Genomic DNA, 20905 nt, shown 5'->3' on the forward strand with positions numbered 1-20905 from the left:
GGAAATCAGGACCCTGAGACTGACAGTCCCCAGGAACAATGGGGACAGGCCAATGCTCCAGGTCAGCCTGAATGACAGGGTGGGCAGCCTGATCAGGGAGTCAGGAGGCCAGGGGGTCCTGTCCTCCATGTAAGCTGGAATTGCCTGGGTCAGATAGAGTGGGGCTGAGCTAAGGAGAAAGCAGGGGCCAAAGCTGAGCTGGGGAGCAGAGCTGTGCCAGATCCAGAGGGACCAGAATAGCCCTGGGAGGAAAGCTGCAACAACCAGAGCCAGAGGGGCCAGAAAAGCAGCCCAGGAAGGAGGCCAGTGCTAGGAGCAGAGTCACAGAAGCAGCCCACAGAGCAGCAGCAGCGCTGAGACAGAGTGGTGGAGCTGGGTTTGGAGCAGGCCGGAGCCATGTGCGGTGAGCAGCTGGGGAGAGCGAGGGGGGACCCTGGGCAGCAGGCCCAGCACAGGGAGATGCCTCAGCCAAGAGGCTCTGCAGGCCAGGCTTGGAGGGGGATCATAACCCCGACAGGGCGGGGGGGCGACACTGGGATGAAGGGTCCTGGCACTTAGAGCCTGAGAGCATGTGGCCACCACCAGAGCAAGTGTCCAACCCACAGCATCCCTGCAGCACAGCCAGGTCCTGAGAAGGCAGCCTGGGACTTAAAAAGGAACAGATTGTGAACTGCCCTGACATTCCAGAGACACTGTTTGTGATGTTCCCTGCCACAGAGCGGGGTGATGTGTTTCCTTTAACCTTTCCCATTTTTCCTTATTCTTGTTAAAATTGTTGATTAAATAACTTGTAATGGTCAGTGGGTCAGAGAAGTGCCCAGTGCAGAGAGAATACCCCAGAGTGGGGACACCCTAGCCCCTGTCCTAGGTGACCACAGCAAGGTTGGGGGTCAAGCCCCCCAGGAATCCTGGGCCCAGCCTTGTCAGGGTTATGAGGACTCTGCCAGACAGAAGAGTGGAAGGGGAGTCCTCGAGGGCAGGGAGGCCTCTGGGTAAAGGAAGTGGGAGCGAGGACTCAGATCTTTCTGCTAGCCCATTTTACCAGGGTAGTGCAGAAGCCAGGAAAGTTCCCCACAATAGCAGGACCATTCCCCCACTTACATATTGATGAGACATTATTTGTGAGTTGTTGATGGTGTTCTGCATCAAGAATTGGCATGGGGTGTGGGGCTGGAAATCAGAATGGCCAGTGGTAGATTTTGAAGGACCACATAGAACACGCTGTTACAGCTATAATATAGAATCATAGAATATTAGGGCTGGAAGAGACCTCAGGAGGTCATCTAGTCCAATCCCCTGCTTAAAGCAGGGCCAACACCAACTAAATCATCCCAGCCAGGCCTTAAAAACCTTTAAGGATGGAGATTCCACCACCTCCCTAGGTAACCCATTCCAGTGCTTCACCACCCTCCTAGTGAAAGAGTGTTTCCTAATATCCAACCTAGACCTCCCCCACAGCAGCTTGAGACCATTGTTTCTTGTTCTGTCATCTGCCACCACTAAGAACAGCCAAGCTCCATCCTCTTTGGAACCTCCCTTCAGGTAGTTGAAGGCTACTATCAAATCCCCCCTCACTCTTCTCTTCTGCAGACTAAATAACCCCAGTTCCCTCAGCCTCTCCTCATAAGTCATGTGCCCCAGCCCCCTAATCATTTTTGTTGCCCTCTGCTGGATTCTCTCCAATTTGTCCACACCCATTCTGTAGGGGGGGACGACCAATACTGGACACAATACTCCAGATGTGGTCTCACCAGTGCCGAATAAAGGGGAATAATCACTTCCCTCAATCTGCTGACAATGCTCCTACTAATACAGCCCAATATGCCGTTGGCCTTCTTGGCAACAAGGGCACACTGCTGACTCATATCCAGCTTCTCATCCACTGTAATCTCCAGGTCCTTTTCTGGAAAACTGCTGCTTAGCCAGTCGGTCCCCAGCCTGTAGCAGTGCATGGGATTCTTCCTTCCTAAGTGCAGGACTCTGCACTTGTCCTTGTTGAACCTCAGATTTCTTTTGGCCCAGTCCTCCAATTTGTTTAGGTCACTCTGGACCCTATCCCTACTCTCCAGCTTATCTACCTCTCCCCCCAGCTTAGTGTCACCTGCGAACTTGCTGAGGGTGCAACTCATCCCATCATCCAGATCAGGGACTGGCAACCTTTGGCATGTGGTGCGCCAGGGAAACCCCCTGGCAGGTTGGGCTGGTTTATCTGCTGCGTCTGTAGGTTTGGCCGATTGCAGCTCCCACTGGCTGCGGTTCGCCGCTCCAGGCCAATGGGGGCTGCGGGAAGCGGTGCGGGCTGAGGGACGTGCTGGCCGCCCTTCCCGCAGCCCCCATTGACCTGGGATGGTGAACCGTAGCCAGTAGGAGCTGCGATCAGCTGAATCTGCAGACGCAGCAGGTAAACAAACCAGCCTGGCCAGCCAGGGGGTTTCCCTGGCATGCCACATGCTAGAGGTTGCCGATCCCTGATCCAGATCTTTAATAAAGATGTTGAACAAAACTGGCCCCAGGATCGACCCATGGGGCACTCCACTTGATACCAGCTGCCAACTAGACATCGAGCTGTTGATCACTGCCCGTCGAGCCTGACAATCTAGCCAGCTTTCTATCCACCTTATAGTCCATTCATCCAATCCATACTTCAACTTGCTGGTAAGAATACCGTGGGAGACCATATCAAAAGCTTTGCTAAAGTCAAGATATATCACATCCACCACTTTCCCCATATCCACAGAGCCAGTTATCTCATCACAGAAGGCAATCAGGTTGGTCAGGCATGACTTGCCTTTGGTGAATCCATGTTGACTGTTCCTGATCACGTTCCTCTCCTCCAAGTGCTTCAAAATGTATTCCTTGAGGATCTGCTCCATGATTTTGCTGGGGACTGAAGTGAGGCTGACCTGTCTGTAGTTCCCCGGGGTTCTCTCTCTTTCCTTTTTTAAATATGGGCACTATATTTGCGTTTTTCCAATTGTCCAGGACCTCCCCCAATTGCCATGAATTTTCAAAGATAATGGCCAATGGCTCTGCAATCACATCAGCCAACTCCCTCAGCACCCTTGGATGCATTAGAACTGGACCCATGGACCTGTTCATGTCCAGCTTTTCTAAATAGTCCTTAACCTGTTCTTTCACCACTGAGGGCTGCTCACTTCCACCCCATACTGTGTTGCCCAGTGCAGCAGTCTGGGAGCTGGCCTTGTCTGTGAAGACCAAGGCAAAAAAAAAAAAAAAAAAATTGAGTACTTCAGCTTTTTCCACAGCGTGTGTCATTAGGTTGCCTCCCCCATTCAGTAAGGGTCCCACACTTTCCCTGACCTTCTTGTTGCTAACATATCTGTAGAAACCCTTCTTGTTACCCTTCACATCCCTTGCTAGCTGCAACTCCGATTGTGTATTCTGCACATCGGGATGGTTGACATGAAGTTAAAGTCCTGTGTTATCTAGGGCAGGATGCAGCCTGTGAATTTGCAGACATGGGAGCCATATGATTATGGCTGCAGGAGACCAAGCCAGCCATCTTCTGGAATAAACCAGTAATGCTGACCTTTTCAGCTACATAGGGCTGTCTTCACTGACACAAAGGTGGTTTCCACACATCCCGTCCCCCTCCTCTCAGCAAGGTAACAAACATGCAATAGTTCTAGCTTGTTGTAAAATCCTAAATTGAGACAAGGCACTTGTGTTTACTTCAAAGTAGCAAGGCGAGGTCAGCATTATCACCCCCCAGCCCTGCTGGTGGTTGACCTCACCTAGTTTATCTTGTACTAAAACTATAGGGCTTCGGCTCCATTATGGTTTTACAGCAAGATAGCTAGCATGTGTTAGCTATTCTACTGTAAAAACACACCCTTTTTGTCAGTGAAGATCTAGCCATAGTCACCCCTCTAACGCCCCCCCCCCACCTTTGAGCTAAAGGACAATCATTCTTAGCAGATTAGGCCCTGTGCCTCTCACTTCAACCGTTAAGACTATTCATGAGTGTGCAGTGGTCAGGGTGACCCAACAGCAAGTGTGAAAAATCGGGAGGAGTAATAGGCGCCTATATAAGACAAAGCCCCAAATATCAGGATTGTCCCTATAAAATCGGGACATCTCGTCACCCTAGAGTGGTGTGCACTCTCACTCAAATTAATTACAGCAACATGGATGCTCAGCAGTCTTCCTTGTGGGGGGCTTTGCCATGGTGCTGGCAGCTGTTCTGTGATTTCTCCTCATTTTTTATTACCTCCCCTCACAAGGTCAGCTTTGGTTGGCCAGACCAGGTGTTACATAGGAGCTCATGACTATGTACCACCTGAGCTCTGCTCTCTGCTGGATGGAATATCAGTTCTACTGAAGCATCTGTGTCATAGAAATGTAGGAGTGGAAGGGTCCTTCACAGTTCTTCTAGTTCAGTCCCCTGCACTGAGGCAGGGCTAAGTATTATCTATACCAGGGGTAGGCAACCTATGGCACTCGTGCCAAAGGCGGCACGCGAGTTGATTTTCAGTGGCACTCACACTGCCCAGGTCCTGGCCACCAGTCCCAGGGTCTCTGCTGCTGGCCTGGGGTCCCGGCCGCCAGCCTGGGGCTCTGCAGCCACCCCCAGCTGTGGCCCACTGGCCCCAGCCTGGGGCAGTAAGGGGTGCAGACAGGGGCAAGAGGGGGTGCAGCTAAGCACCCCCACCTTAAAAATTGTAAGAAGTGGAATCAGAATTTTCTGACAGATTTCAAGATTTCCAACCATTTGGCCCAATGCTTTCTTTTCTAATTATACCTGAAAAGTTCAATGAAAGCGACTGAGATTTGTCTGTCTTTCAATGGATGGGTATTAAAAATTTCAAACTGCAGCTCATTCCAACTTCATTGGAACCTTTCACATACTTGAAGACTGTTATGCCTCCCGCCCCCCCAGTTCTCCAGACTAAACAAACAATTGTTTCAATCATTCCTTGTAGGACATGTTTTTTAGACCTCTGATTATTTTTGTTGCTCTTTGCTGGACTCTCTAATTTGTCAACTTCCCAACGTGTGGTGCCCAGTTCTGGGCACAATACTCCAGTTGAGGCCTTATCTATGCTGAGTAGAGTGGAAGAATTACTCTTCTCGTCTGGCTTACAACACTCCTGATAATTCATCCCAGAATGATCGCTTTTTTGGCAACATTACACTTTTGACTCACATGTAGTTTGTGATCCACTATAACCCCCAGATCCTTTCCTATAGTACTTCTTCCTAGGCAGTCATTTCCCATTCTGTATGTGTGCAATTGATTATTCTTCCAAACCATAGTACTTTGCATTTGTCCTTATTTGAATCTCATCCTATTTATTGGAGACCTTCTCTCCATTTTGTCAAGATCATTTTGAATTCTAATCCTGTCCTCCAAAGCACTTGCACCCCTCCCCAAATTGGTATCATCTGCAACCTTTGGAAAATGGCATAGAGAATATATTTATAATAATTTATGAAGATATTGAATAAAACCAGACCCAGATCCACAGGGCCCCATTCACTATGCCCTTCCAGCTTGAGTGTGAACCATTAATAACTACTCTGAGTATGATTTTCCATCCAGTTGTGCACACTTCTTATAGTAGGTTCATTGAGCCTGTATTTCCCTAGTTTATGAGAAGGTCATGTGAGACAGTATCAAAAGCCTTATGAAAGAAGAATATTAGGTTGTTGCGACATGATTTGTTCCCCTCTAGGGCCTGTTGTAAGCCCTAACACCACTATAGCTAGTCGAGGTTCCCCTTTAGCACAAGCAGTAGGGGCTGAGTTTTTGGGGTAGAAGGCCTTACCTTATCTTCCTACTGACAACTGTGACGTCCTGTACAGCTGTAAAGTGGATATGCCATTTCCCTAGTCATAAGGGCAGGATACAGCTCCTTCAAAGCCTGTCCATGAAAATTTTGGGTTAGTTGGAGAGGAGTCACGTGTGGGGAGGTTCCTTGGATAATTCTCAAACTAAACAGGCTCTCTCTTCAGTTCATTCAGCCTTTACCAGCCCAGGAAGGAAGGAATTCAGGTCCTGAGTACAAGAATTTAGGGCTGAATCCCTTGCTGGTAGAACTATGTGATTGTGCACTGACTTCAACTGACTTTTGTCCATTTTCACCAGCAGAGAATTTGGTGCTGAATTCTGATCTCCTCTGCGTGGCAGAGAATTGGGCTGCCACAAGGACAGCCAGCAACCCTGCTGGGGAGGCTGGGGAGTAGTTCATCACTCACCCTTAGCCAGTGAAAATTTGTTGTCCTGGGCACAATGGGGAGACTATAGCGCATTAAGGCAAATTGCTGCCTCCCACTGACAGAACTCAATGGCTCTAGTCCTCATGTTATATTTGCAACCCACAAATAGCAGTTATGTTATGTTTGGTTTTGATACCAGAATAATGGAACTCTCAGGCACTCGGTACTGGCCAAAAAATAATCATATGAGACAGTAGCAGCAGGGGACCAAGAGAAACCACAAGGATTCTATCTGACAGAACTCTCAAAATAGTAGTTCACGTTCCTGTGTCTTCTTCCAAGCCAACTACTCTTGCACATTTCCATGCTCATTACTGCATGGACAGAGGGAGCCTTCTTTGTATGCGACATACACACAAGGCAAAGAATAGCCAAGCTAAACGTGGCCTCTGGACAACATGCCATAAGAAAGGGAAGAATGGAAGCATGTTCCTTTTGCAAAGTGGAAGTAGTTTCCACTGTTATTGCCAACAGTAACTCCATTGACTGAAAGAGAGGCAGCAGAAGGGAGAAATGCCTTATGTTGCATTCAGCAGCTGAGAGCCGTTATTCCAGTCTTAATGAAAAATACAAATATTGGTCACTTTTCACTGTGGTGTCACATCCAGGTACATCTTCCCAATCTCATACACCCCTCTAACTTGTCCCTTGAAAAGTGGGGTGTGTATAGGAGTTGGGTAGTATCCCTTTAAATAGTTTTTGGGCCCACTAGTGGGCCTCCTGATCTTCTGTTGCAGAAGCCATCAGAATGCTGCCAGAGAAGTGTAGAGATTTATGTAGTTAGGCATTGTATGTTTATACATAATTAATAAACATGGTTATTTGGAGTGCAATTGTGTCAATGTGATTTCCTCCGACTCTTAATATTGTAGAGAGAGCAAAGACAACAGATGGTACATCTATCATCAGACCCACAAGACCCTGCTATACATCCATTTTTACTTGTCTGACTAAGCTGGGCAGAGGGGTGTCAGAGTGAAAACATATTTCTATAAAGACCATAGCACATGCTCACTTTTCATTATTTTTGAATCAATGTTGCTTGTAATTGTTAAGGACAAAGAACATGAAATACAATGAGCACTAGCGCCAGCCTGGTAGTCTATTATCCATATAGAATCAGAAGCTCATTATTCAATCATCTGAGGTCTGTGGTCACACGGATACCTAAGCTCCAGTCCCATTAACTTGAATGGGAGGCACAGGTCCCCTTTGATGTGTGGGAACAGGGAATGTGGCCAGCTTTGATGGCTTTAGCACCTCCGTGCCCATTTCACTTACATCCTCCTAAACTTGATCTGAACCTAGGTCTCCACAGGCGAGACTACAGAACTAACCCACTGCTAAAACAGCACCTCTGTTTTCTGTATTTTAACAGCTATCTAGACAGACTCTTGGGGAAAAAGAAAAGAGCATTGAACAACATTGTTACTGCACTTCTGGCAAAATACCCACACAGAGTGGCTACTTATCCTTTTGGGAAAGTGATAAACTGCTGTTGAGTTCAATGGATAGCTGCTGCGATGTATTTCAAGTTCTTCAGCGGTGCCACAGCAAACATGATCTCCAAGCCTCTTATCTCCCCTTTGCAACCCGTTAGGGCTACTGCCCAGCCCCAGGGGCTCTGAACTCCCAGCTACTTGCATCTTTTGGATAGTTTACTCAGCCACTGTCCTCTGATTGCTGGTCTCCAGTCACCTTGGGTCTCGCTAATCTCCTCTTTTTCTCCGTCAGTTATCTCTAGGCTGCCAATCTATTCTCTGCAAGTACTCCAGGGCGTACCTGAATTCTTCCCCTTGGGGCCTCCTATCTCCCTTCTTCAGCTATTATGTGTCTTTTGTAGGACTCTTGTTTCGTATAATCTGTGAAAATCCAAAGAGCAGTGGATGAGCACACAGGAACGGAGAGGGAGTTGACTGGAAAAGCTACAAGTTAAGAGGCTAGGAGAAACCAATTGGAAAGCTCACTGACTTTACAAAGTTGCTACTCTGTGGCCTCCGATCTCCAGTTTCATGTCTAATCTTGAAAATATACAGCCTGCCAATTACTGGTTTTTTATCTTTTTACTGGAAGCCTATGAAATTACACAATATAGCTTGAATGTAGATTGACATTTTGGCCTTTTGTTAATTATTCATTATTTGAATACATTTAAAGAAAAGAAAAATGGATGGTTTGTTTCAAAGCAGTTTTCAGAAGTGGATCACTGAAAAATCAGGCCATGACAACAGGGGATAGCTTATTATACCAACCAGAAATGCAGAAAGCCATTTGGCTAGCAGGTATTTGCAGACTCTGCAGATATTAATAGGGTCTTACTGAGTTCTTCTGAACAATTCCCCCCCAACCTCATTCAGAGTCATTTGCTTTTTTCACTTTGACACCATTTCCCCAATTTTCTGAATACTCTCACTGGTTAGACTGGCAAAGCCTACAGTCCTCTCAAGGGTGTTCCCATTAAACAGATGGATACAAGAGATCATTGACAAACAACCTTCTTCCTTAACTGCACTTCCACCTGCTTGAAGGCAAGCGTGACGTAACATATGTAGAAAAGGGCGGGAGCCGAGACTGACCCTTAATCTGGCTCACCTACATGCTGGAGACTTGCTCTGCCAAACTGGTCTACACAGTAGATGTGGGCAGGGCTGAATTAAGGCAGTCTGGGCCAGGCAAATCCCCACAGGGAACCCCTTGGCCCCAATCCTGTGTTTTGGCCATATACCCCCACACTGTGGCTCTACTCCTCCTTGAGGCGGCAACAGTGGGCACTACCCACACAAAATTCAATTGCTGTGCTTGTGGAGAAGCACACTCCTGCTCTGCCTCCACTCCCCTTTGGGCAAGCTGAGCCTCCTCAGACCACCATTCCTTGGCTGGGCTCTGTCATGTCAGGAGAAGGAATCTGCATCCCCTCACCAGAGGCTCTCAACGGTCAGCACCCTTTCCCAATACCACCTCAACATGGTGAGCTGTCTGCAGCAAGGGCCACCACTACATAGAGAAGTGTCAGTGAGCTACCAGAGCAATGAATGTCTGAGTAAGATGCATGGAGCCATTCACATTGCTCACATGTAGTGTTTCATGCTGTCTGCAGATTCAGGCAGATATCACTGCATTGGTTTATACTCTATTCACATTTTGAAGGTTCTCTTTGCAATCAGGAAAGCTAGAAACAATGTCTTTTTTTACATGAAAGCTGAGACAGACATCATGTGACTCCAGGAGCTGGGACACAACATATGCTCATAGTACCTCCATCTTAATCTAGGGGGGAAATGAGGATGCTACATCAGCATGTGAGCAGCAAATAAAACACTGACATTTATCTTTAATTTCCATTCAGATCTAGCTGATGATTTATACAGCATTCTCTGTCCAGGGTGTAAGTTTCTAAGAGCAGGAGACTATTGACTTCTGTTAGGTTTTGAACATCACCAAGCACCCTGTCAGAGCTTTTTAATGATAAGCCTTAAAATCTATGAAGTATTAGCTTCTTCATGCTATTCATACTTTGGAATTGCTGTATGAAGCCCATTTTACCCAAGGGTCTTAAAAAACAAAAACAAAACAAAAAAGAATTAAGCCCCACAACACATCTGTATAAAGGTTCTATGGTATCCTAGTTTGCAGAGGAGTAAATTGAGTCTCAGAAAGGTTAAGTAACTTCCCCAAGGTTACACAGCAAATTAGAGACAGACCCACTAACAGAATTCTGTCTGCTCATCACCTGCTCCAAACCATACCACCCCCTAAACTGCAGAAACACTGTAAGAAATGTAAAACGTCCTTCTAATTTGTATAATATTTCAAAGGCATTTTAGTTAGCCTGTGATGAATATGAAACTAAAAACAATCTGTGTGTAGGTGTCGCTTTTACCTTTCGTTGGCGGATGAAGGTAGGTGTTTTAGGTTCAGGTACTGTAGTGCTTGACACAAACTCTTTGGTATGTGTCATCTTTAAGGTACGTGTCACAGCTTGGTCTTGCAAACTTCCTGACTCATGACAACAGCAAACACCTAATAAGTTAATGCTCATAACAGCATTTTATATGGTGAAAGATTTCCAGCTTTTACAACTTTGAACCCATTATCCCATAACATATAATACAACTGTCTCAAGGTTATTTACCAAAGTGATTGCAAGAGCATGTGTGTTGAGATAGGAAACTTTTCTTTTATGAATGATTAAACCACCATGACTAATTCAATTGCTGCTATATTTCTGAAAGAGTGTATACATCAGAAATTCCATACTATTAACCTTCTATTTTAGTTAACTAAAAAAGACATTTTGCTGATTTGACAATTGGATGGTGCTAAGATCACTCTTTCCCCTCTGAGGTATAGCCATGCACTGTGCCACTCCTGTTAACACTGCTGGGAGTTGCACACACGTCCTGACTGAATACTTTCCTATGTCATGTTAGAGCCTGAGTATTGAAAAAGGCTGAATTTGTTTTTGCGAAACTGAGTATTTTAGGGAAATTCTCTACATTGCTATCCAAATACTGAATGAAGAGTGAATGAACGAGACTTTCACACTTTAACGTAAGCCTATAGATTATGTAGATATTTGTTAACATTTTAATTACTACTACTCTTTATTGTGTTTATTACAAGATTGCCTAGGCACCTGCTAAGTAAGTGCCTCATAGTGCTAGGCACTGTATAAACACAGAGTCAGACAGTCCTTACCCTGAAAAGCTTAAATTTAGACAGAAAAGACAGACAAAAGGGAGGGGAAGGGATACAACATGAGCAGAATGATGTTTACAATCCTCACGTTGGGTGCACGGTTTTTCATTTTTAACTGGTTTGGGTGGGCTTTTGTGGGAGTGGATCATGTTTAATCATTTCGTCTATGGTGAAAGGGCCTGATGAATCTTCCTAAGCCACTATGTAGTGGTCTATTAACTTGCAACAGTTTTCAAGTTAATAGACATCTGTTGCAAGGAATTTTTGACCTTTGATTACAGTTCGGTGGCCTATGAATTGGTGGTGTTGAATCCAGTGACTAACAAGCAGGTGTTTAATAAAAATTTCTCGCTCACAAAAATGAATGAAATACTGGACCTATCGAATTTAGTGGGAGTTTTGACATTGACGGTGAAAACAAGAAGTCATTCTTGCCTTTAATTGATACCTCAGCAGAAATACTGAAGACTGAATAGGTCATAGAACTATCCTCTAACTCCCTAGGTCAGCTTGGAACACCAGAAGCTGAGTCCCAGGCCACTGACCATGCCGCACTTGGAGACAGGACTGCTAGAAGGACCTCATTCAAAAGCCTATTCAAGTGAATGGAAAGACTTGAGTGGGCTTTGGATCAGCTCCTCAATACAATATACATTGACTACAAGCATATGATAGGATACCTAATACAGTCTTATGTAAAAAAATTCAGATCGGCAGGAATCACCACTTCTTTTGTGGTGATCATGCTGAATTAGAGTGCTGGGCAAGAACAAACTCCAAACTGTGAGAGACTCTGGAAATAAAAACTTGTTTCCATATCAGTTTATTACACTGTATAACCAGAAGTCTGCTATGTTCCTTGTACACCATTTTTGCAGTGAGATGTTGGTCCTAAACTTTTGCTGAGTCACTTATTATAGGAAGCTCCAATGTACTCTACTTTAAACATTGAGTGTTTTTACTGTTGATAAAGAGTCCCTGAGATTGATAGCCATAGGGAGAGAATCTCTCTTACCACAGACCTGAGAGGGTCATCTCTGGAGGTCAGAGTCATCCAGTCTGACAGTAAATCCTTTGCTGGTAAATGTAACATTAGTTACAAATGTGGTAGCTGTGTGATATAGTTCCTTATCTCCCCCCCCCAATCCCCTGCCCACACTTATCTGTCTGTAGTCATCTCTTGTCTCCTTGCATTGTAAGCTCCTTGGAGCTGGAGTCTTTTTGTTCTGTTTTGTACCAAACCTATCACAATAGAGCCTTGGTCCATGACTAGGGTTTCTAGGCACTATGGTAATACAAATTATTATTAATTACTTCCACTGATAAAGATGGGGTCACACATCCACTAAGAGCTGGCTTGAAAACCATCAAGTTTTTGTACATAGAATGATGCTAAGCAGCTCTTATCTGGTAACAATGTTTGAACACTATGTACCTGGATAGATATGTGACTGTGCCTGTTCTGGGGATTAGTGCTGCCAAGCCAACGCCCCTTCCTGTGGTTGTATAGCACAACTCTATCTGGGCCCTTCTCTTGTTCCAGGAGCTGGAACTTCCTTTTCATGACTCAGCCCTCCAGCCAGGTCACTCAGCTGTTCTCCCTTCCTGGGTGGTCTTTCAAGATCTTTCTCCACAAGCAGCATTCGGCAGTCCTCGCCCATGCTGCCTGACTATGTCACTCCAACAGTGACTCTGGCAGTCTTCATAGCCACTACCCTCTAGCAATTATGGTTGCCACTCAGACAGTCCAATTTTTGGCTTCTCTGTCTGGGTGCTGTCAAGGTTCCTCCCCCACTCTGAACTGTAGGGTACAGATGTGGGGACCTGCATGAAAACCCCCTAAGCTTACTTTCACCAGCTTAGGTTAAACCTTCCCCAAGGTACAAATTAATTTTATCCTTTGTCCCTGGATCTCCACTGCCACCACCAAACTCTAACTGGGTTTACTGGGAAATGTAGTTTGGACAAGTCTTTCCCCCCAAAATCCTCCCAACCCTTGCACCCCACTTCCTGGGGAAGATTTGGTAAAAATCCTCACCGATTTGCATAGGTGACCACAGACCCAAACCCTTGGATCTGAGAACAATGAAAAAGCATTCAGTTTTCTTTCAAGAAGACTTAATAGAAGTAAAGAAATCACCTCTGTAAAATCAGGATGGTAGATACCTTACATGGTAATTAGATTCAAAACATAGAGAATCCCTCTAGGCAAAACCTTAAGTTACAAAAAGGACACACAGACAGGAATAGTCATTCTATTCAGCATAGTTCTTTTCTCAGCCATTTAAAGAAATCATAATCTAACACATACCTAGCTAGATTACTTACTAAAGTTTTAAGACTCCATTCCTGGTCTATCCCCGGCAAAAGCAGCATATAGACAGACACAGACCCTTTGTTTTTCTCCCTCCTCCCAGCTTTTGAAAGTATCTTGTCTCCTCATTGGTCATTTTGGTCAGGTGCCAGCGAGGTTACCTTTAGCTTCTTAACCCTTTACAGGTGAGAGGATTTTTCCTCTGGCCAGGAGGGATTTTAAAGGAGTTTACCCTTCCCTTTATATTTATGACAGGTGCCATTTAGGGTTGCCAGGTGCCCTGTTTTTAACCAGAAAGTCCAGTCAAAAAAGGGGACCTGGCAACCCTAAATGGCACTTGAATCAAAAATCTGGTTACTGCAGGGCAGAGGGAGGCACTGCATCATTAACCTGCACCAGCCCCTGCTCAGACTAGGCCAACTCCTATATGCAGGCAGGCTCCTTGATACAATTCAGGGAGCAATGGGGGGAGAGAAGGAGAAGAGTGAACAATGGGGCAGGGCGTTGGGGGTCTGGTTACCAGCAATTAGAAAGGTGACAACCCTATTCACAATACTACTCTGCAGTGGTTGGTGGGGGAAACTCAGGCCCATCCTCTACTCTGGTTTCTAGTCCAGGGCCCTGGAGTGAACAGTTAAGGTCTGCACCTACACCAGTATTACTCACCCCAGACTCCTCTTTATCCTGCTTCTTCACCCCTTCTATTTCCCTTACTTCAGGGAGAGGGACCACAGGCTTCTTCCCTGCTTTCCCCCACACTGTTGTTGTCCTCCTGGCTTTATAGAAGCCCTGCTCGTTCCCTCACAGGTGAGCTTCCTCTTAATTAGCTCTCTCCACATTTCCTAAATCTCCCCCATTTGTAGCTTATTTGGCTGATTGGGCTCACTTGGCTTAATTCAGCTCCTGCAGAGCCCATGTGGGGAGTACACTCCATCACAGTGATCCAAAGATAAAAGCTTCTCAAAGGCCCTGAACCTTGTCATCATCTTGCAAACAATTTAAATGTGCAAGTCTATGAACAGTGTAACTATAGCAACATTATAGCACCTGAGTGAAAAAAATGAAGAGAAAGAATACAACAATTTGTGAGCTGTAGCTCACGAAAGCTTATGCTGTAATAAATTTGTTAGTCTCTAAAGTGCCACAAGTACTCCTTTTCTTTTTACGGATACAGACTAACATGGCTGCTACTCTGAAACAATTCTCTGGTTATGTCTTTCTCAGCTTGATATTAGTCTTAGCTTGAGTAAACAAGTTACAGTTCAGCCCTTTATTTGGCAGAGCTTAAGTCTCACTGGAAATATGCTTTACATATTTCAGGGTTTTTATGTATTGAAACCTATCTTTGCTTCTCTTTTCAGTTCAATAAGAAGTCAGTTTACTGTACTTGGTGCACAGCAGCTGATAGCCTGGCTTAGCAGAACTCTTCTCCTGTTGGCCAACATCTCTGCCACAAAGACAGAGCCAAACCACTTCATATGGTGAGACTGCACTGGTGTCTGTAGGATGCAGCAGGCTACTAGAGTTAGACTGCTCCTATTTGACTCACTTTCCTGATTGATCAGACCCTGAAACAGTTTGATGGTAAGAAAAAATTAACTTTTTCTCATTAATGTCTGGCAGTCGTGGGTTATGTTAGAGGTTCTAGAGTGGTCTCCACTCAGCTGCTATCCTGTGTAGCGTCCTAGCTACAGCTATGTCTGCTCTCCCAAGTGCTTTCCTCAGTTGGTTAAATTTATAAATTGAGCCTATATAAAAATTATACACACAAAATCTAGAGTTGCAAAGTCAAGCACTCAAAAGTTAGGAAATTCCAGAATTAAAGTTGTCTGAGGCAACCTTAATTCAGCCTTCTTGTATCTTTGTATTATGATACAATCTTTACCTACTACACAAAGGAGGACAAATTAAAGTTGCACAGGCTCTGGCCATTCCACCTTCTCTCCAACCAGAGGGACAAAGTGGTGTGTGCCACCTGAGGATTCTCCTGCCAATACCCAATCATCTAGTTAGGCCAGCTTTCCACCTGTTCTGTGCTGCTGGAGTACCACAAAACAGGCAGAACCAGGGGCAAGGATTTAACCCAATATGTCACATTTTACACTAGGGTAAATCACTGACTTAAATAGACTTCTTGTACTCAACTTGAGTGATGTCAGTGGAATGACTTCACATTTAAACCATTGTAGCTGACAGCAGAATTTTTCCTGTTACACTGATCTCATTCCCATTTAAGGGTTATTTCTACTATATCCACATTGATGGTGCAGTTTGTGCCGACGTGGCATACACTTATGCTTTATATATCCATTACTTCACCTCTGTTGCATTACTAATGAATTCCTGTAGCCTGTATAATGTAGAATTTACATTAGATGTCTTGACATTGACCTGCAATTCCCAGACCTACAGGTAGATCTAAAGCTTTTCCTTCTCAAAAACAAGAATTTCCATTTTCTACATACAACAGGACAAATTCTGCCCTGAGCTACAACTCCCAGAAGTTGCTGGAGCGCTCTCCTTCCTCCTACATTTCAGCTATTTACATATGAAAACAAATAAACACCTGTTCAAAGCACATACAGCCTTATGTAAACCCGAGTAACAGCACTCAAATGTATCCAGTGCAAACAAACCCAATGAACCAAATATTCCAAGTTGGTCAGAGTCCTGGCAGCAAGGGGACTGCATCATCCCCAATAAACAGAAAAGTGTAACAAATTCTAGAATAAACCAAGTGAACTTGGGAACGCCTATAGCTGAAGGACATAGCAATGCTAATCTTCGGATTTGTACACAATCTTGCAAGGACATGATTGTTCTTACCCCCTCATTTCTCGAATCATTTTAATGGTGTTTTAGGATTTGTTTTATAGACAGTTCTGGTGATGTTAAATACTATCTAGTTACCTAGCAGCATAAGCACAGACTAGTTTAAAAAATAGTTAGCTAGCATCATGATAAACTATAAACACTGAAAGCAGCTCATGTCCAAAATCATCTAGATTTATTAGAGTAATATATAGTCAAAAGAAAACAAAAGGTTGTTACTATCTGAACCTAATGCACCAGGATCTAGCCCTGAAGACCTCAAGATAATTGTCTAGCTAGATCACTAGCCGCCAGAAAGGTGGGATGTAAACCACTTCTCTAGCCATTATATTTTCCTTGTGAGAGCCTGATCACCACTGAATTCTTATAAGAGGTGTGTTCAGGAGCACTTCCCAGAATGCTCTTTAAATTTGGAAGGGAGAAGAACTTCAGCCATTTTGTATTTAATTGCTGAAGGTTACATTTTGATTCCTTTCAGTGGGTATCTAGATATTTAGTTCTTACTATGTTTATACTCATTTTCTCTTTACTCTTATTTCTTAGAAGATATGATTCTTACACAGTCCCTAACCCAGAATGCTTCAGTCTACCAAAGATGAGACAAAGGACAAACAGTTCTGTAAAGAGAGTGTCCTGCGATTATAGGGGAGAAAACCAAAATACACAAAATTCTAAACCCTGTTTGAATTTTTACAGGGTTTTAAGGAGGAATTTCAAGGACAATAGAAGGCTGTTAGTGGATAGGAAGTAGGAGAATCTTCCAAGAATAGGGACCAGTATGATAGAAAGCATTGAGTAGAGATGAAGTAAGGATATGAGTTTGGGAACTATACAGGGAACAAGAGTTTGAATAGGAGGAAGTGAGGCTAGAGAAATATCTTGAACCCCGAATACTTACTTGAAGCTTATCCCACCTGGTTTGGTATGGAATCTCAGCTAAAAAAAATATGAGGATTTCTGGTAATTTGTGGTGGTGGTGGGGAGGATGGAAATCGTTATGTTCATGGTATACACAAAGTTAGAAACAAAAACAGATACTCTTTCTGAAAGGTTGCAGTAACACATATCAAATACAGAGAGTGATAGAGCAGGCTGCTTCCTAAAGCCGAGGCGCAGAACTCAACCCATTTTGCTCCAGACTGGCTCTTTTGCAAGTGACTGTTAAAGACCCAGATCTCACCATTTCTTACAGAGTCCCCTAGGAAGATCAGGAAACCCCTTAAAATTATAAGCTATCACATTAAGTATCGCACTTTTCAATACACCAGAGAGATATTTTCCAGAGAGCTTTTTACACTGTATTTTGGTTCCTCTACATCTAGATAAAACCAGGGTGTTACAAGGGCCATGAATCAAATATCGAAAAAAATAACCTAACTTTTCTCAAACCTTTAACAAGTTTCAGGTACAATTAACATTTGGGGTGAAATTTTGGGCTGGTTTTTATTTTATCCAAACTAGTTCTCTTTGCCCTAATTTGTGCTATTAGTAAGCAGACTAGCTCCAAAAGGATCCAAATCGAAGATCTAAAACCCTGGATCCCAATGCCATCCCTACGCCCCCAACTTGGGAGCATTTGGAACACCTAGCCAGATCCAATTGTCGTGGCACAGAGGTCTTTCTAGAGTAAGTGTGCTCAAGACCTTACTGAGGCATGGGTTAGAATAACTTCTCTTGGTCTATGAGGCCTATGAGTCTGTATTTAAAATCATTTGTATTATTTCTTTTCAAGTGTGTGTCTGTGATTATGTTTGGATGTTTATTCTTCTTCTTCTTCTTCAGAAAAGAGGTTAAGCTAACAGCTATTATGATAGCCCGAGTGAGCTTGAAGGTGGCAGAGTTGGCGACAGAGGCATCTGCGTCGGTTTCTGAAGCTTCAGGAGCATTTAAATAAAATGGAGGGATATTGGAAATCAAAGACCAAATCACAGGGGGTAATTAAAGATATTTAAACCTGATAGCCCTCTGCAGGGAGTTGGACAAGATTTCCCCCTTGTAGTTTCTCCTCTATGATGAGGACTTTTGTTTTTCTCGGGTCCCAACTGAGGTGTTGTTGTCCTTATTTGACATTGTCCCCCTTCTTTGCAAGGGGAGGGTGCTGAATGCAGTGGAACCAATGGGTGCCGGTGGAGCAAGAAGTGGGCAAGCCACAGTAAGATTGCACCTGGAGATTCCACACAATGTACACTGGGGAGCTCTGTGGAACCATAAAGTAAGGGTTTGGGGAGGACAGGTAGTGTGGACACAATCAGTGATGGACTATATAGGTGTCTTGGTTGATCTGAATATCAGTACTGAGCCTGATGTCTTCCCAACCATTTTTGACCATCTCTGCTTCATGCGATCGTTTATTTAGTTGGTGTTTTAATACTGTTAATTAAACGTGTATTTCAATTCTAAGTCCTATTGCTTTGTCCATCTCTCTGCCAATGCAGAATTGTTCCCTATTTTCTAGTATTTTGCCCAGTCTAGTTTTCAGGTACTCAAGTGAGTGAGTTTCCACTACTTTGCTAGGAGTATTCCATAGTTGACTAGCTATTAGTTGCTGGAAAGGATGGGGGTTCATTTTATAGCTACTAGGTCACTGGACTTGGATGTTCACAGGTAGAGTTTACATCACAAAGCCCTTCTCACACAACAGCAGAATTGACAATATTTGTAGAAAAATAGCTCTGAAATGGAGAGTGAAAACTATCGCTAAGATTCCTTTCTGGGCAGCATGAGAAAACACGTACACAGGCAAAACACAATAACCTAACAATCTATCTGCTCAGCAATTTTCAGGTTTCACTGACATAAATCCCTGGCCTGTTTGAGCTGGTTATCTGAGCAGTTTGGTGACACAGGTATGTGTTGCGCTGCTATCAGATTTCCATAGTAGTGTCAGGTTCACTTTACAGTTTGGGGTCAACATTTTGCAGCCCTTATGAGCTGACTAAACACTCTGAAATCTTGTTCTCTATATGTAATAAAAGATCAAGCACTCTTACATTATAAAGAGGAGTTTTATACTCTGGACTTTTTTAACCTTTATGATCTGTAAGTGCTTACATATGCTCTATGAACTTATTGCACTTGGAAGCTAGGCCATTCCTGTCCTGAAAATGAGTTTGGCATCAATATCTGGGCCAACTGTGTCATTGGTTTTCCCCCCACACTCCTAAACCATCCAGCAGTATAGAACCACTTCTCTCATACACTTCAGCACCCACCTTTTGAGTGAAATCAGTATCCACTTCACATTACCATTATTTTATTCCAGGAGAGCTGAGCAAGTAATTGATAATTTGGTCAGGTGGCAGAACTGAAACTTTAGGGAAAAATGGGTTTGGGTCGATCCAAGATGTACAATTTTTAGTATCTTCTTCCCAGAATGAAAAATTGAAAAAAAAATTTTGTTTTCGGATTATGTTTTCAGGTAACTTACACCTTAAAAAAAAAAAAGAGTTAAATATAGCTAAAGTGTTTTTTGCACCAAAACATCAAATTGTCAAATGTTGAAATAGAAACATTTAGACTTTCTATATTTTTAATCCAAATTCAGGTTAAATTTGGTCAATAATTTTTGTTAACCCAAACTGCCTTTTTCAGTGAATAAGCAGTCCAAATTTTTTTGCCCAGTTCTACATTCCAGTAGTACCTAAAGGCCCCAACTGAAACCAGACCCCATTGTGTACATCCATACACTAAGACACAATCCCAGTCTATCTAAGTGTTTTTTTACCACCACCCATCACTGCAGTATATGAGCACCTTCCACATAAAATTGGAAGCGATTGTGAAGTCCCCAGTGGACTTCCCAGTGTTGGTGGCACTTTCCCCCTTTCAGGGTAAAACAAACACCTACAAGATCTCTATCAAGCATTCTTACAACTACAATACCCACCTGCGGAAGTGAAGAAACAGATTGATAGAGCCAGAAAAGTTCCCAGAAGTCACCTACTACAGGACAGGCCTAACAAAGAAAATAACAGAACGCCACTAGCCGTCACCTTCAGCCCCCAACTAAAATCCCTCCAATGCATTATTAAGGATCTACAACCTATCCTGAAGGATGACCCAACACTCTCACAAATCTTGGGAGACAGGCCAGTCCTTGCCTACAGACAGCCCCGCAGCCTGAAGCAAATACTCACCAACAACCACATACCACACAACAGAACCACTAACCCAGGAACTTATCCTTGCAACAAAGCCCGTTGCCAATTGTGCCCACATATCTATTCAGGGGACACCATCACAGGGCCTAATAACATCAGCCACACTATCAGAGGCTCGTTCACCTGCACATCCACCAATGTGATATATGCCATCATGTGCCAGCAATGCCCCTCTGCCATGTACATTGGTCAAACTGGACAGTCTCTATGTAAAAGAATAAATGGACACAAATCAGATGTCAAGAATTATAACATTCATAAACCAGTCAGAGAACACTTCAATCTCTCTGGTCACTCGATTTCTGATCTCAAAGTGACTATCCTTCAACAAAAAAACTTTGAAAACAGACTCCAAGGAGAGACTGCTGAATTGGAATTCATTTGCAAATTGGATACAATTAACTTAGGTTTGAATAGAGACTGGGAGTGGCCAAGTCAATATGCAAGGTAACCTATTTCCCCTTGTTTTTTCCTACCCACCCTCCTCCTCAGATGTTCTTATTAAATCCTGGATTTGTGCTGGAAATGGCCCACCTTGATTATCATACACATTGTAAGGAGAGCGATCACTTTAGATAAGCTATTACCAACAGGAGAGTGGGTTTGTGGTGGGCGGGGTGGAGAAATCCTGGATTTGTGCTGGAAATGGCCCAACTTGATT

The sequence above is a fragment of the Lepidochelys kempii genome, chromosome 3 (genome assembly GCF_965140265.1).
Source record: "Lepidochelys kempii isolate rLepKem1 chromosome 3, rLepKem1.hap2, whole genome shotgun sequence".
In the NCBI taxonomy this organism is placed as follows: domain Eukaryota; kingdom Metazoa; phylum Chordata; order Testudines; family Cheloniidae; genus Lepidochelys; species Lepidochelys kempii.